This window comes from Rhincodon typus, chromosome 20 (genome assembly GCF_021869965.1).
Source record: "Rhincodon typus isolate 14 chromosome 20, sRhiTyp1.1, whole genome shotgun sequence".
Lineage (NCBI taxonomy): Eukaryota > Metazoa > Chordata > Chondrichthyes > Orectolobiformes > Rhincodontidae > Rhincodon > Rhincodon typus.
In genome coordinates this window covers 5,858,321-5,874,978 of record NC_063351.1, presented here as the reverse complement: position 1 = coordinate 5,874,978, position 16,658 = coordinate 5,858,321, and the positions used below count along the sequence as shown (strand labels likewise).

General features: G+C 42.0%; 1 protein-coding gene across 3 annotated transcripts in view; it reads left to right on the top strand.

Annotated features, from left to right (window-relative positions):
- The window catches only part of arid5b (AT-rich interaction domain 5B), a 125,271-nt gene that overhangs the window by 18,616 nt on the left and 89,997 nt on the right, over positions 1-16,658 (top strand). Inside the window, exon 1 of one of the 3 annotated variants that reach the window (XM_048608866.1) lies at positions 7,338-7,547. The exons of 1 other annotated variant lie outside the window; for it this stretch is intronic. The gene's annotated coding sequence lies outside the window, so the exon portion shown is untranslated. Of the gene's footprint in view, positions 1-7,337; positions 7,548-7,959; positions 8,006-16,658 lie in introns of those variants that run through there. One more of the 3 variants, XM_048608867.1, reaches the window with a different exon arrangement.

Below are 16,658 nucleotides of genomic sequence, written 5' to 3'. Positions count from 1 at the left end.
CCAAGCAGCATCAGATGCTGCTTGGCCTGCTGTGTTCATCCAGCTCTGCACCTTGTTGTCTCTCATTCATGCAATTGTTCACTTCCATGATAAATCCATTGATAGGAAGGTTTAATTACAGTGTGAGAAGTTTACATAGACACTCCATCATAGGTGTTATCATGGGAATTTAAAAGTTAACAAAGTATTGAGAGTCGTACTGTAATGGGTGTAGGTGGGATTCTAATGTTACAGAGACAGTTTGAAGGATTAAATAAATGGGCAAAACTGACAAATAGCTTTCAATGTAGACAAATGTGAGGTCATCCACTTTGGAACTAAATAGGATAGCATTGGGTTTTTTCTAAATGTCAGAAAAGCTAAACAATGAAAGTCCAAAGAGCATTTTTTACTTGGGAGGAATGCATGCTCCATGTATATTATTCATTGGCATTTTTAATGTTCAGTTACTGAAAATGATGAAGCAAAAACTAGCCTTTTATATTCCGAGAACTTGTTATAAGGGGATAGATAGGAGTATTGTAAGCTGTTCAGGACACCTCCCCTCAGGAAGGAAATATTGGTCCTTTTTTATGACTGGGGAACGAGACACTATGGGTACACATACCTAAAATCTAAGGGTGAAATTACACAAACTAAGAATGACACTGTTGGACTTTAGAATGTTCAGCAGTGAGCTGATTGAAGCTATCAAGGGGAACAGGTTGTGTCGATAGACAAAACTATTTTGGTTAGTCGGGGAGTCTATGACTACAGGGCATTGTCGTAACATTAGAGGCAGATCTTCTTTCAGGAGTGAAATTAGGAAACTTTTCCACGCACAAATACAGCAAAAGTCTGGAACACTTCCCTAAAGAGCAGTTGATGCTCAATCAGTTGTTAAATTTAAAGTTGTGATTTGATAGGTTTTTATTTACTCAGGCTAGCAAGGGATATGGGCAGCTATGTGGAGTTAGTTGTAGATTAGCTCTGACCTCTTTGAATGCTGGAACAGCCTCGATGGGCCAAATAGCCTATTCCTGGTCTGTGTTGCTCTGAAATGTGGACAATGAATTTCAATACAATGAATCATCAGCAATGACTTTGTAATCAGTATAATGTTATTGTGATGTTAAAAGCATGTCCAAGTAAAGATTTTGACTACGTCACTTGTATTTTCCAACACCTCATTGCAATACTACTTGACATGCTTCAAGGATAGCCCAGATTCAAAGTGGTTTTTGATGCCTTCTAACTTCCTGAATTGTACAATACAATCAGTAAGCAAACTATGGGTGTGTTATAACTGTTGCAATGTTTTTACGCTTTTCTGCTTATTCCACAAGTTTGAGAACATTCATAACAAATGCAATTAATTTTTTTGTTTTCAGCTGTTGTTGAATTTCCTGTTGTTGAATTCTTGCTTCTGATTATTCATTAATCAGTCTTTGAGAAACTCAGTCAATTTGAACTAAGCTGGAAATGCTGGTTTGATCCAATTGTTGCTTAAAAGAGAAGGTTGAATTCTGCTCTAACATTGCCTTAAAAATTTTAGTCAATTCTTTGCTCAGCAATTACCTTCTAAATGTGAAAGCATTTCTAGTTTATGCTGTATATAATAGCTGTATTTTGTCTTATTAATATATTTTTATATTCTGAGTGCCTTTCATTATCTTCAAGCCTGAATAAAAGCTGTGATGATGACTGTGATTAATAGCGTTCGGGTTAGCTTGCTGAAGACGATTGTTCACGCAGTTCTCTGTCGAAATGTGTCACAAGTGCATCAAACTATTTATTTCTAATCATGTTGTGCTTTTTTTTCCTTTTTCAGAATTGGTACAGTAATTGCATTTGCAAGGAATACATGTGATAAATTATTGCATTAAGTGAAGTTTCAAGAATAGATGCCCAGTAATTTGTAAAATGCATTCCTATCTGTTTGGTTGCCTCAGGTCAAATAGAAGTTTTGAAAAGTTGTTTGTGTCATTACTTTCGCATTGTGTAAGAGAGGAAAGATGTTGCAAATTGGACCTATTTTTCCCTGCAGCGCACCAAGTATAACAGGACGGTTAGTTTAAAAATAGGAACGCTCTAGGAACCAGGACAGACCATCTGGCCCCTGAAACCTATTCTGCCATTCTTTTAAAATGTATCATAAACGCACCCACTCACCTTGGTTTCATTTCCCGTCATACGCTTTGCGAAAAAAAAACCTATCAGTCTCCGTTTTCAATTGTTCCTGGTCCCCACAGCTTTTTGGGAGGGAAAGTTCCTGATTTCCGCTACCCCTAACTTTCTTTTTCACCCGTGAATGACCTCGTTCAAATCTGAAAGTTATGCTTCTTTGAGCTGGACTCCCCCACCAGAGGAAACAGTATCTCTTTCTCTAGCCTCTTCTACCTTGTTAATCATCTTTAAACACCTCAATTAAATCGCCATCCTTCATCTAAACACCAAAGTGTAACTTAAAAAAATACTTAAGTGCTGCTGCCTACATGTGCGTTTGAATCTAAAAATAGTATTTTGTTGGAAGGGGTTAAGCCAATGAGTACATTTACTGAAAAGGACAAACTAGTTCTGTACAATCAATGTTTAATGCCACAGCTATTTTAATTTTTTACATGCTTTGTGGGAGTGAAAGGATGCTTTTGACATGTTTTTAGTTGCTCTTGAGAGGGTATTTAATACTTTCTATTTTCTTTCTAGTTTTTCTGATGCTGGGTTTATCTTTGGGCCAGTGCACAGACAGGGTGAGAAGTGTATATATAATTGTCCTGTCTACTCACTTTCCAAAGGGCTGGGGTCTCTCTCAATCAGCATACTTTGTTTCTTTCCAGATATTGATCTCCCAGTGCCAACTTAAAGCACACACACTGATCACCGGGGGCAGTGACATTGAAAATTTGTTTGTTTTTCCAAAAAATATACTTTATTCATCAAATTTCCAATATTATACAAAATTGTGACTTGAAGATAACAGAGTGCAGTCAAATTCCACGTGTCTCCACACATTATGCTCTCTCTTGGTTTCTCTTCCATCTTACAAAGGAAATGTATATTCTAAATATTAAGAATACAGCCTGAGAACTATAAATTGAAAATTTTACAGAGAAATCTGCCTGGTCCTGCTCTGAACCAAGGTGCAAATGTAGAACAGAATGATAATTTATTGTTACGTGTATTTTTACAAAAAAAAATCAGTGAAACGTTTTATAAGTCGCCATAAAACGGTACCTAAATTAATGACAGAAGTCATAAATATTAAAGGGAAAAGAAAAATTAAAAGTTCATCACTGTTCAATTAATGGCTCCTGGGTTCGGAGTACACTGGAAAGCCATGCCAAGATCTCCATCCCGGACTGCTGGAATACCCGGAAGCCTCTGAAGAAGACCTCCACGATGGGATGAGACCTTTGTGCCAGGACAAGAGAGTCGGGAGACCACCCTGCCAGGTGCCAGGCCTAATCCGCCATTCTGGGCCTTTGGAAGCCGCCTCATTGCTGGGCTTGGCTCAAGAGAAGGCGCCTTCCGTCGAAGTTGTTAATAGAAGGTAAGGTACCATAATAAATGGAAACTTTTTTTTAGAAAAAAGCATAGGGGAAAAAATAATTAACGTGTGGGCAGAGTAGATGAGCTCCTGGGCTGAGGAGCCTGCCCATTGTGCTGTTACTCTGCCGCCATTTGGGAGAGAAAAAGGGGCAGAATTGTCAACCCATCAAAATTGCCGACCCATCAAAATCGCCTTGAGGTCCTATTCGTTCACAGTACGCTAACTTGCATTTCTTGGGTCTTTTCAAGAGCTCTGCGTTCAGCTGATTCTGTCGTCTTGCAGCACCTGTCACTCCCAAGCCCCCTCCACCAGAGACTGTGCTTTTACCATCTGGACCTCTCTCTCTGCTGCACCCTCCCTCAGCCCCTCCGGCTCATTGTAAAACCTTCTTTGAAGTCTATCTCTCTGACCAAGCTTTATCAGCCCCTGTCACCTCATCTGTGGGTTTGTTAGTTTTTTAATCTGATTTTATCCTTTTGATGAAGCCTCTCGGGGGTGATTCACTACATTAAAGGTGGCTATATAAATGCAAGCAAGTGGAGGTGTAGTGATATTGTGCCTGGACCAGTAATCTGGAGACCCGTGCTAATGTTTTGGGGGATTTGGGGTCAAATCCTACTATGGTGATAGTGAAATTTGAATTCAAAAAAAAATCTGGAATAAAAAGCTGGTCTAATGGTGACATTGTAACCATTATTAGTTGTTATAAAACCCATCTAGTTAACTTATATTCTTTAGGGTACAAGATCTGACAGCCTTCCCTGGCCTGGCTTACATGTGACTCCAGACCCATAGCAATGTGGTTGACTCCTAACTGCCCTCTGAAATGATCTAACATGCCACGCAGGTCAAGTCTAATTCGAGATGGATAACAAATGCTGGTCTTGCCAATGATGCAGAAATTTCGTGTAAGAATTTAAAAAAAAAAAGTTGCTGTTCATGTCCATTCCTGAGCCAATCTTTATACAGACCTTATGACCTTCCCTCCATTATACATTCAGAAGTGAGGATGTTCATCAATGGTTGTGCAATGTTCAACACCATTTGCAGCTCCTCATAAACTGAAGCGGTCCATGTCCAAATGCAGCAATATCCAGGCTTGGGCTGAAAAATGGTAAGTAACATTCATGCCACAGAAGTGCCAGGCAATGACCATCTCCAATAAGAGAGAATCTAACCTCAGTCCATTGACATTCAATGCTTTATCACTGAATTCCCCACTATCAACGTCCTGGGAGTTACCATCAACCAGAAACTGAACTGGACTTTCTGTTTTGAGTTTGTGGATGCAAGACCAGGTCAGAGGCTAGGAATATTGTGGTGTGTAACTCACCTCCAGACTCCTTAGAGTCAGACACAAGCCAGGAGTGAGATGGAATACTCCCCACTTGCCTGGATGGGTGCAGCTCCAACAACACTCAAGAAGCTTGACACCATCCAGGACAAAGCAGCCGCTTGATTGGTGCCACATTCACAAGTATTCATTCCCTCCACCACTGACACTCAGTAGCAGCACTGTGGACTATCTACAAGATGTAATACATCAAGGTTCCTTAGACACCACCTTCTAGACGCATTGCCACGACCATCTGGATGGTCAAGGGCAGTAGATACATGGGAACACCACCACCTCCTAAGTTTCTCTCCAAGCCACTACAATCCTGAATTGGAAGTACATCACAGTTCCTTCAGTGCTGCTGGGTCAAAATCCTGGAATTCCTGTGATAACAGTATTGTCAGTGGGCACCAAATGGATTGCTGTGGTCCAAGAAGACAGCTCTGCACCACTTCTCAAAGGCAACAAAGGATGGGCAGTAAATGCTGGCTGAGCCAGTGACAACTGCATCTCCTGAATGAACAAAAAAAGACACTCTATTCAACCTCGCTATAATATGTGGTCCTCCCTCCACTTTGTGCACAGATTTCCCCATCATATCTGTGTGACTCTGCTGCATTAGTGCTGACCACTCGGGTAACAGCTGTGTCTCTTCTACTTCGTTTTTGACTGCCAGAGATGAAGAATGGGGAATCTTTCATCTCCTGTCCCTTCAGTTCAATTGAAACCTATCTCTGAAGTGAGCAGGGTTAGTGTGCAAACCCACAAACTCACTGGAAACGTAAAGAAATGAAACTGATGTCATGCTCACTTTACTGTGACACTGACTCAGAAATTTCCCTCAACGACAAAATGCATTGCACAACATCATTGGTATACCAGAAAATCAGCCAAAGTATGGTGGAATGCATTTGAATATCAGAATTACAGTGTGCTGTTTTTAACCATGTTAAACACTCACATTACGGGAAGTGTTTTAATTGTGGCTAATCTGCACAGACATTCTGAAACAAACATCACTGTATCTTAATTGAATCATATTAAAGAGGGCTGGATTATGTTGTAACTTTGAGAACCAATTGGAAACTGCTGGGGGAAAGAAAGCCTGGATTAATTACGCCGTCTCTATAGTTTTTCCTTTTGCAAGCTGAAACAGGAAACCAGTAAATCTTCCAGTCTTCTGATTCAAAAGTAATTTGGAAATGAAACCTATTATTCTTTTTGTGTTTTGAAGTTGCCATCTCGGTTTACAAGAAAATAATAAGTGATTGGGCAACGCATTTGGTTCCAGTTGAATAGTTAAGATCCAGAGATGCAATCAATTTTATCTTAGATGGAAACTTAAAAATTTCTGCATCCACACTGGGCTATAGACCCCTCATCTACACGGGTCTGATATTGCTGCTTTCGTTTTTTTTGTTTCATCCCCTAAATGATTGATGGCACTTGTAGTGGGTATCCTATGTGCTTGGAACAAGCTTGTTGTCGAGCAGAATGGAATGAACAGTGATTAATCTGTTAACTCTGTTTGGCGCAGTGCCCTTTTGACTTTTGCTGTTTTGCAAGGGTACTCTTTGACTCAGAAGTTTTATTGGTAATACATACACAAGAACCGCAGGGTTTTTTTATATAAAAAGAAAGGATGGGCAAAATTAAAGAGAGAAACTTGACCGTTTAGAGCTGGCGAGGGAAGGGAAACAAAAATATCACTCGCAAGAAAGTAGTGATTATTTTTGGAGCAACTTTTATTCTGCCCATGAACAGGCTTGTTTTAAATTTGTTTTGTATGCAATCTGTGTGCCATGATTTTTTATTTGCTGACATGCTGAAAATTTACATGTTCCTTTTATCCATTATAAAACACTGAATCTGTTCATGTGCAGTCAGTTTCCTCATGACTGCCACTTGGCGCAGTGCCAGGAGTCTGAGGCTGTATGATGTAAATTGTGAGCTGGGGCATAAAAAATGCATTTGTAGTTGGAAAAGTGTAAACAGATTGGAAAATTAAGTAAAACAAGCGAGTGATTAATTGTCTTCAGATTTCCCTCTGCAAATTGTTTTTTTTCCCCTCTGGTCTCCCTAATGAACCCATCAGTACATTTCAAAGTACTTGTTATAATATTTTATTCCTTGAGCTGAATAATAGTTTCACTGATCGACTATGAAACAATATGTGCTTCTCCCAGGGTGACCTTTTAGGAAATGAATAGTTTTATTGTCTGCCCTCTTTCTGTGACTGAAACAACAGTGTGGTTTATTAATATGACTCATGGTACAAATGAAATGGGCCTCAAAAGACTTTATTTGTTTTTATCTTTTCTTATCAGTTGTTTTGCAGTCATGTTCCTGCTTTTCTGATAAGCTGCCTAATGTGGTATTTCGATTAACTATGCCGCTTATACATGCGGTGTTTTGAGTGGGGTTGTCACCAATGCGGTGCAGATAGAGAAGAGTGGCTCATTTAGTGGTGTCTGACTGGGCTATGACTTCTCCCACGTGCGTATTTGGAAAGAGAATTTCTCCTTAACGTGTGCTTGTCTGTAAAGTGAGTGCACACGCGCTCCCTCTCCTGCTCTCGTTACTTACCTTCTGTCATTGTCGCTCAAGACACGACAAGAGTGTGGAGTGGTTTCGGAAGGAAGCTCGCCAGAGCTGAATCTCTCGATGCCAGGATTTGTTGGGGTACGTTTGCCGTATAAAAGCCCTTTAGAGCACACGCAGCCAGTCTCGGAGTGTGAAGGTTCTGGGATGAGTAAATTCTTTTTGCTTTAAAAGAAGAAAGCGAGATGGAGGAGTGAAAATGTGTGCCCATTGACTGCTGTCGTGTGTTTACACGCGTGAATGCGAGATCACTACGATTTTAAAATTGTGTTTGTTACAAAGCCTGTTCTGAAATGAGGGTGTGATTTTTATTCTCCTGTCCTGCTCATCCCCTGTGTGCTTGTCCTCGGTCCTATCTCAAGCAGCAGTGATAGAGAGGTTGTAGATTGTGGTTTCGATGCACAGTATTGTAGTTCAGCTGGCCACAAGGGGGTGTATGAGGGTGGCCCTGGTGGGTGATCCCTGCACGGAGCATGGCAGAAGTGGAGTGGAAGGTGCGTGGGGAAGTGCGGGGCAGATTTGAAATGGTCTTTCGTGATGTGAGTCTGCAGCTTATAACCCAACTCGCCAAGCTTCACTATCAATAGGGTGTTCCCTCCCAATAGTGTGGCAGAGATTAGAACTGGGATCATAGGGGATCACCATTTGTCGTCATTTCTCTCTGAAAGTAGGGGGGCTGTGGGATGCTGTTCCCCAGCGATCGGTGGAGGCTAGTCATTGAATATTTTTAAGGCAGGAGTGGATGAGATTCTTGACGAACTCTGAGGGTAGCCCTGGATCGGGAGGGCGGGGTGGATCAAAGCCCACATCAGATACTCGAACACAAAACTAAGGCTGTCACTTCAGTGCACTACTGAGGGAGAGCAGCAGTGGCACTGACCAAACTCTGTGATTGGAGCATCAGTGCTAAAGGGGGGGATCAGTGCCGAGGGAGCACTGCGCTGTCGGAGAATCAGTATAGGGTCAGTTTCCCCGATGCTCAACAGGAGTCTGATTTATAGTTCATTTCTACCATTCCCACTTCCTATACCTGGCTTACCTTTCCTTGTGATCCCTCTTCTCTTCTCTTCCCACCCCCCCCGCCCCATTCCCACCATCCCCCGTCCCATCCCCACCCCTCTGCCCAATTTCCTACCAGAGCCCCCAGCATAATCTCGCATTCTGTTTCTAACCTCATTAAAATGACCATCAGTTAAGTATTGCTAACTCTTATTGGACATTGACCCAGACGGAGTGTTTCCAGGGCTTGGTAGGGTCTATGCAGCAGGGATGGTTCCCCAGGCTGGGGGATCCAGAACCAAGGGGACACTGTCTCAGATTAAGGGGTAGACCATTAGCTACTGAGATGAGGACGAGTTTCTTCACTGAGAGTGGTAAATCTTTTGAATTCCCTGCCTGGGAGATCTGCTGATGCTCAGTTATTCAATATGTTTATGATAGAGTTTGATTCCTTGATGTTAAAAATGCCAACACAAATGGGGATGATGTGAGAAAAATGGTGTTGAGATAGAAGATCGACAGGCTGAATGGCCTACATGTGGTTCGATGACATGTTCTGGAAGATTCAGTCACATGTTTATTGATAGTGTAACACTTGATCAAGTGACTCTCACTACAGTTTCTCAATGGTATTACTCTCACTGTCTGAAAACATGCGCTCCCCAGTAGCTCAGTGCAAGGAGCCTTGGTTCCAGTAGCTGGGTCAGAAATGATTGGCTGTAAGTGAGGCCCTTTTCAAAGATGGGTTTTCCCCTGCATTGGACAGTCCTTTCTGTTGTGTGGCTGCCAGCAGCTTGTAGCAGATCAGATTTGGCTGTTTCCAGGCCACATTCTGAGATGGGAGCTCTTGGTCAATGTAAAGAAATTGAGGCGCGAGTGTCGCTGCTGAGCAACGTGTACCAAAGTGTGTGATGGCCTAATGTGATGGGGGAAATTATTTTATACTCAAGCGGGGCAGTAACGTGTCTCGAGGTGGACTAAAGGTCATGTCCGTGCACCCCAGGCCCCCCACACTCTTTGCTTTTGGGCATTGGCTTTCAGTCTGTTTGGTTAAATTTACAACATTCAGAACCTTCAAGCGGCAGGGTGGCTCAGTGGTTAGCACTGCTGCTTCACAGGACCAGAGACCTGGGTTCGATTCCAGTCTCGGGTGACTGGTTGTGTGGAGTTTGCACGTTCTCCCCGTGTCTGCATGGGTTTCCTCCCATAGTCCAAAGATGCGCAGGTTTGGTGATTTGGTCATGCTAAATTACCAGGGATGAGTGGGCTAGGTGGATTAGCCATGGGAAATGCAGGGTTACCGGGTTAGGGTGGGGCACTTTGGCAGTCTTTAGAGGGTCAGTGCAGATTTGATGGGCTGAATGGCCTCTGTCCGTACTATAGGGATTGAAAGAGTACATCCAATTTGTTAAGATGGGGACAGGCCGGAGGAAATAAAATCTGAATTACACCATAGATTTTGAAGCCCAGTGTCTTTTAAATGTTATTGTTATTACAATACGCTTCTTAAAAAAAATTAACTGATCTCCCAGCCTCTTGTTCTGACTCTTCCATCACTTTGAATTTTTCCACGTTGTATCAGGCACTTCAGTGGCTCTGTTCACTTTGAGAGTTTCTGAGGCACATTGTAGTTAGACTGCAAGTTATTTTTTGTGTGGATCTTCTCGAAAGGGGGGAATTAGAAAAAAAGACTGGACTGAACTAACTAGCTGATTTATATTGCTTTCAAGCAATTTCGTAAGTTTTGTGGCGACAGTTGTTTTGAAAACATAACGATTTTGTTTTCTATGTTCCTCCAGCTGTCAGTTGTGTGTAATTTAAAAAAATATTTTGATGGATTATCATGAGTAAGTGATTTCCATCCGTAATACTTTCTGCAGGTATGGATGTTGGACTAATTCTTGCACTGAAAACACTCAATTGTTGCCGTAATAACCCAGAAATGATTTAGTAGGCTTTCGTCAAATTTAATAATTTCATTTAATGGCGGTACGATAGCAGCCATCTATCACTCTGATTTGTGAACTTGTTGCTTATTCTATCAGTGCCCACTAGGCTCCCCCCTGTAGCTGTGAAGCGAGATTGTTTGGGAGCATGATCTTGCTGAGCAAGGAGGATGTATCTTGTCTGTCCTTCTGAGGTTCATGTGGTGTCTCAGTGATTCAAATTTCCTCACCTCATCAGACCCGCTCAGGACTGTTAGCTTTGAAATATTACTTCTTGAGAACACGGAGGCCTTGCAAATCCAGAAAGGGCTGCATTGAGACCCAATGACTGACTCCTGTCACTCTCGGTAGTTTTAGGGGTGAAGGGAGGAGCAAGAGTGACATTAGACTGAAGAGGACCCAGATTTCTAAGGTTAGTATTTAACGGAGCTTGATATGTTATTAGAGTCATAGAGATGTACAGCACGGAAACAGACCCTTCAGTCTAAATTGTCCATGCTGACCAGATATCCTAAATTAATCTAGTCCCATTGCCAGCATTTGGCCCATATCCCTCTAAACCCTTCCTATTCATGTACCCATCCAGACGCCTTTTAAATGTTGTAATTGTACCAGCCTCTACCACTTCCTCTGGCAGACCATTCTATACATGTACCACCCTCTACGTGAAAAAATTGCCCCTTAGGTCCTTTCATATCTTTCTCCATTCACCTTAAACCTATGGTCTCTAGTTTTGGACTCCCCTAAACCTAAGGAAAAGACCTTGGCTATTCACCCTATCCGTGCCCCTCATGATTTTATAAACGTCTGTAAGGTCACCCCTTGGCCTCCAGGGAAAATAGCCCCAGCCGATTTGGCCTCTCCAAACCCTCCATGCCAGACACTATCCTTGTAAACCTTTTCTGCACCCTTTCAAGTTTCACAACATCCTTCCTATAGCAGGGAGACCAGAACTGAGTGCCGTATTCTGTTGTCACATTTTGTATTTGTTGTGAAATTAGATGTGCTGGACTCTTGGCAATTCGAATCAGTTCTTAATGTGACACCAAATTCATTCCTCAAGAAATCTGGTGCGTTTAACAATACTTTAGTCAGCAATGTTGATTTGACTCCTGTATCTCAGCAGGTAAGCATAAATCCATCTTGTACCAAGTAGTTGTTTGTTCTTGAGATGTAGGCAGCCTGGTAGAACAATATGGCCAATCTCTACTTCTTCAGACCAGGTGAACCAGTCACTCTGTGATGTTGGTTTTTAAGGAGGGAACTTTGAAATATTAACCTAGTGACAATGAAAGAATGATGATGAGTAACTAAGTCAGATTAGTATGCGACTTGGAGATGATGGTGGTTTTGTCAGTGACATTTCTCAAGTGAAGATAATTCTATATTGCTTTGTCTTTGTATTTCAATTACATTGTGAAGAGTAACCAATATATTGCAATGAACACAGTTTTCTTTGACTTGGAGGGGGGTGTGGGGAATATCTTATCCGTTGTTCTCTTTAGGCCAACAAACAAAGTCCAATTATATTTAACATCTGTTAAAGGTCAACAGAGGGGGTAATCACTGGACTTTTCATTGCTTGGTTTAACCTTTCACAAGAGAGTTCTGATTTTTAGATCTGCCTGGTTTTTGAATGCTTACCTATCCAAATGGGAGATTGAATAGAAGTGTACAAAATGATGAAGGGTTTTGATGGAGTAAATATGGAGAAACTGTATCTACCTGCAGGAGGATTGGTAACCAGTGAGTGCAGATTGAAGGTAATTTGCAAAAGACCCATAGGGGAGATGAGATTTTCTGCATTAAAGTAAGATCTGGAATGTACTGCCTATAAAGTAATTCAGTAATAACTTAGACCAGGCACCTGAATAAGTAATTGAAGAGGCAATATTAAGGAACTGTAGGGGAAAGGGCAGGGGAGTGGCACTACCTGGATAGTTCCTTGAAAGTGTTAGAACAGGAGCGATGGGCTGAATGATTTCGGATGTTGTTGAAACGATATGACACTCACTGTATAATGTCTCCAGCATTTAAAAAATTTTAGTAGCACATCCCAGTTTATCTCCTGTGGTCATTGGAAAATGTACTAGACATGACCAGGAGCTGGATTAATGTTAATTAATGTAAAATTAGAAGTCTGGTTCCATATTGAGAAACTGGGACAAGTAAATAGAGAGCATTCTAGACCAAATGGTGTTGTTCCTCTGGGCTGTCTTTGTTTTGGGGATGGGGGAACAAGTGTGTGAATGAATAGTCAGGACAATCCTCGGAAAGTCCCATGCGATACAAGGAGAAACCAGGGATTTGGAGCTGGCAAGGGGTGGAGCATAATATGAATGACGACCAATGAAACTTAGAGATGGGGAATCAAGGGAGCAGATTAGTGTAGGACACCCACATGAGGAGCAGGGAACCGCTGCAAGAACGTGGCCTGCATTTGAGCACAGCTTATCATCTGGCATTCCGCAGTCGTCATAGGAAAGGCAAACGTGACTTGGCAATGGGGGATTAAATGGGGGAACCATCCCAAGAACAAATTAACAAGAATTATGAAGAGAAGGGTTTGCAAAAGAGGATGCTTCAATCTTCTCACTGAGCTAATGCATTCTGTTTCGGATAGTCATGGTCTGCTTTCAGGCAGGCTACGTACATGGCCTAGGGAGCAATGGGACTGCTTATAAAAACGAATCTGTCAAGTTCTCGCTGAAGTGACGACACACACAAAATAATATTGGCTGTTCATTATCACCTGTAGCTTGAGATTAGAGTGTTGTCCCCAATCACTCAGCATCCTTCTGTTGTATCTCTATTAACCTCCATGCCATGTTGGCATGTCCCATGTTTCATCTGTTTTAAAATCAGGAGAATTTAACAGGCAAGCATTGAAACAGCGAGGACGGGAAATTTCGGTGAGTGCAGTGCAATCGTTTCTACATCTGTTGTGGAGCTGTGGGTGAGGTCAGGGGCATTTTTATTGATGTATGTTGAGTCGGTGGGAGGAGTTGGTGTATCGTTGTCAGAGGACATGCAGAACCTGCTGCAGTTCAGACGTTCATGTATTGGCCATCTGCCAGGACACAAACTATTTGTTTTTAATTGACCTCTTTTTCAAAGAGAGATAAATTTGTGACAACTCTGTGCTGATGCTGGGGTTTATCTGTTGTCCATATTGGCAACTAACCCTTAAGTAGGTGGCAAAACATACAAGATACTTGTCACTGGTGGAATTATGAGTGAACTTAGTCGGAGTAATGGTCCTTATATTTTCTAGTCAGAATTGGTATTACACAGCTCTAGAGCAGGTGGGACTTGAAGCCAGGCCTCCTGGTCCAGAGACAGGGACACTTACACTGCCCCACAAGAGCCCCTAGCGACGGTTCTTATAATACTTAGTTTCAATTAAAGTGAATCACCTGATAATACTGAGATAACAGGGTGTAGAGCTGGATGAACACAGCAGGCCAAGCAGCATCAGAGGAGCAGGAAGGCTGACGTTTCGGGCCTAGACCCTTCTTCAGGTTTTGATTTGCACCCACGATGATACAGAAAATCAGGCAGGGCATAAAGTGAGCTGCATTATGTTGTGCCTGTTTGGGAGGTTCACCTGTTTGCTGGTGTTTCTGTTTTCTCGTTAACGGTAGGAAACATAATCCCTGGTGTGAACCAGTATAGTTGAGTACAATGAATCTGTTTAGCTTTTTGTTAATATCCATTTAATGGATTTAAGTATATCTGGCTGGGTTAGCATTTATTGCCCATCCCTAGTTGCTCTTGAGAAGGTGGTGGTAAGCTGCCTTCTTGAACTGCTTCAGTCTACCTGCTGTGGGTTGACGGGTTGACCCACAATGCCACTAAGGAGGGAATTCCAGGATTTTGACCCAACTCAGTGAAGGAATGGTGATATACTTCCAATCAGGATGGTGAGTAGCTTGGAGGGGAACATGCAGGGAGTGGTGTTCCACTTCTGCCAGCATTTTATTGGTAGTAATCCGACATCAAGCCCGATTTAATTTCATGTGACATAATCCTGAGCAAAGTCTGCTGTGCAGAATATTGGGGAACTTGTGCTGTATTTATGAGGGAATAGGTTTGATGCAGGAAGCAAAACAATTATTTCTAGAGAGATTCCAATTCTCATACTTTGACAATATATTGTGAAGAGCCTCTACTCTGCAACTGTCATTTATGTGTGGACACGGTGGGATCAGTGACAGCTCTTGCTTCTCGATTGCATTTCCAGTGCTGTGTCCTCCTGTTGAGTGTGTAGTTTTGGACTGAATGCAGACATGCACGTAGCTTTCCACCAAATTCACGGACTGGGGAAGGGAGAATCTCGGGCCAATAAATTAATTTCTGGAATTTTTCCAGGAAATCCGATGGACCGTGCCAAGCAGGTATGATTCTGCCCAGGGTTTGCACCGCAGTGATAGTGAGGTGTGTGTGTGAGTGTGCACGCATGCGTGTCCCCATGACCATCCTAGTTGCTGAGTCAGAGGTTGCGTGACCAACTCCAACCACAGGGTACCGAATCCAAGTGGATACTCCAATGCAGTTCAGTCAACATGCACCATCTTTCAGATAAGCTGTTGAACTGAGACTTTGACTGCCCTCACATGGTTGTAAATGATGGCATGGTGTTATTTTCATCGAGGGTAAGGGAGTATGTGGCTTGCTATCAATTTTTGATGCTGCAGCGAAATGTTCTACTGTGTTAAAATACCAGAGAAATTTTACTTATTGATATAATGTTGCATTTAGAGATGGGGTGGAATGGTGGGAGTTATTTAGCAGAAATTAATTTGTGGTCCAGTCTTGTACCACCATGATCATAATGTTGCTGATTAATCTTTAAACAGTTCATTGTTACAATTAAAGAACTCAAAGTTCCGTTTTGCCTTTTGTTTTGTGCTCTGGCTGACTGACATCTGTTTTACTTAAACCTTAACTATAACACATTTTTACTAAAGGTTATCAACCGTGCTCCACTTTCAGTGGAAAGTAGTTGGATTGGATCATTATTGTACATCTGGGGAGATACCAAGTTCTATGTGTTCTGCAATCAGGGGTCATTTTGATGTTGATACATGCCCGCGGGAAATCAAAAGGGTTGTCATCCATTTTACACGCCAACAAATTTTACCAATCGCTGCATAGCCAATTCCATCTGTCAATTTCAAATTTCCACTCAAATGGTTAAGGCTCCAATTTCCACCTTGTGATCACACCCTCAGACAGTTTGTTTGGTTAGCAAGTGATATACAAGCAAAAGACTGCAATGCAAAGTAGACTGAGGCTCTCTGTCCAGTCTCACTCCAGTGTCCTGTTCAGTTCCCGATCCAGACTGCACCTTGGATGTGAAGCCATAATAGAAGAGACCAAGGTGCAATCACAGTCCCAGGCTGTTGTTTTCTTTCAGAAACTCCTAAACTCATTGGAAACACTTGGCTTTCTGTTGTTGTGTCGATGCTCCCTCAAATAAGAACATCATAAGGCTGGAAGTCAGACCTTTTGAGTTTAGACCCATTATCATTAGGAGCATAAGAACAGGAGGAGGCCTGTTAGCCCTTTGAGTATGTTCTCGCGTTGGAGTGCATTGTGACTGATGATCCATCTTTGTTCCATATCCCAATATGCCTGCCCAGCAAAAAGATTATCAATCTCACTTTGAACTTTCAGTTGACTATATCTGGTTTAATATTAGAAGCAATTCAGAAAGGTTTCTCTTGTCAATAAAGAATAATTAGCTTATTACAAATGAAACTTACTTCAACAAGCAGGCAAAGATTATTGCCAAAAAAAATGGTTTAGACTGTGCAAAGATAGATGTGACTCATGTTCTAACATCCCAAACTTAACCTAAGGCAAATATGGGTTGCAGACAAACAATGGACAAACACCTCACTGAACACATCAAACTGCAAATGTGAACCACAGATCCCACAGACTTCTCCGCAATCTACCCCATCTTTCCCAAACCCGGACATTTTGGGTCACCAGATCTCATTAAAATTTCATTAGGAATTATAATTCTTCATTTGTGACAGCCTGACCTTGAAATCTCTCTAGTCAGCCCATCATGGATTCCCTCAACCACTGCTCACGTTTGGATGATTCCCCTTCCTTTTTGGGACCTCGTTCCTGGATTCTTGGAAACTGCACTCCTCCATTTGCTTCAGAGATAGTAGGAACTGCAGATGCTGGAGAATCTGAGATAACAAGGTGTAGAGCTGGATGAACACAGCAG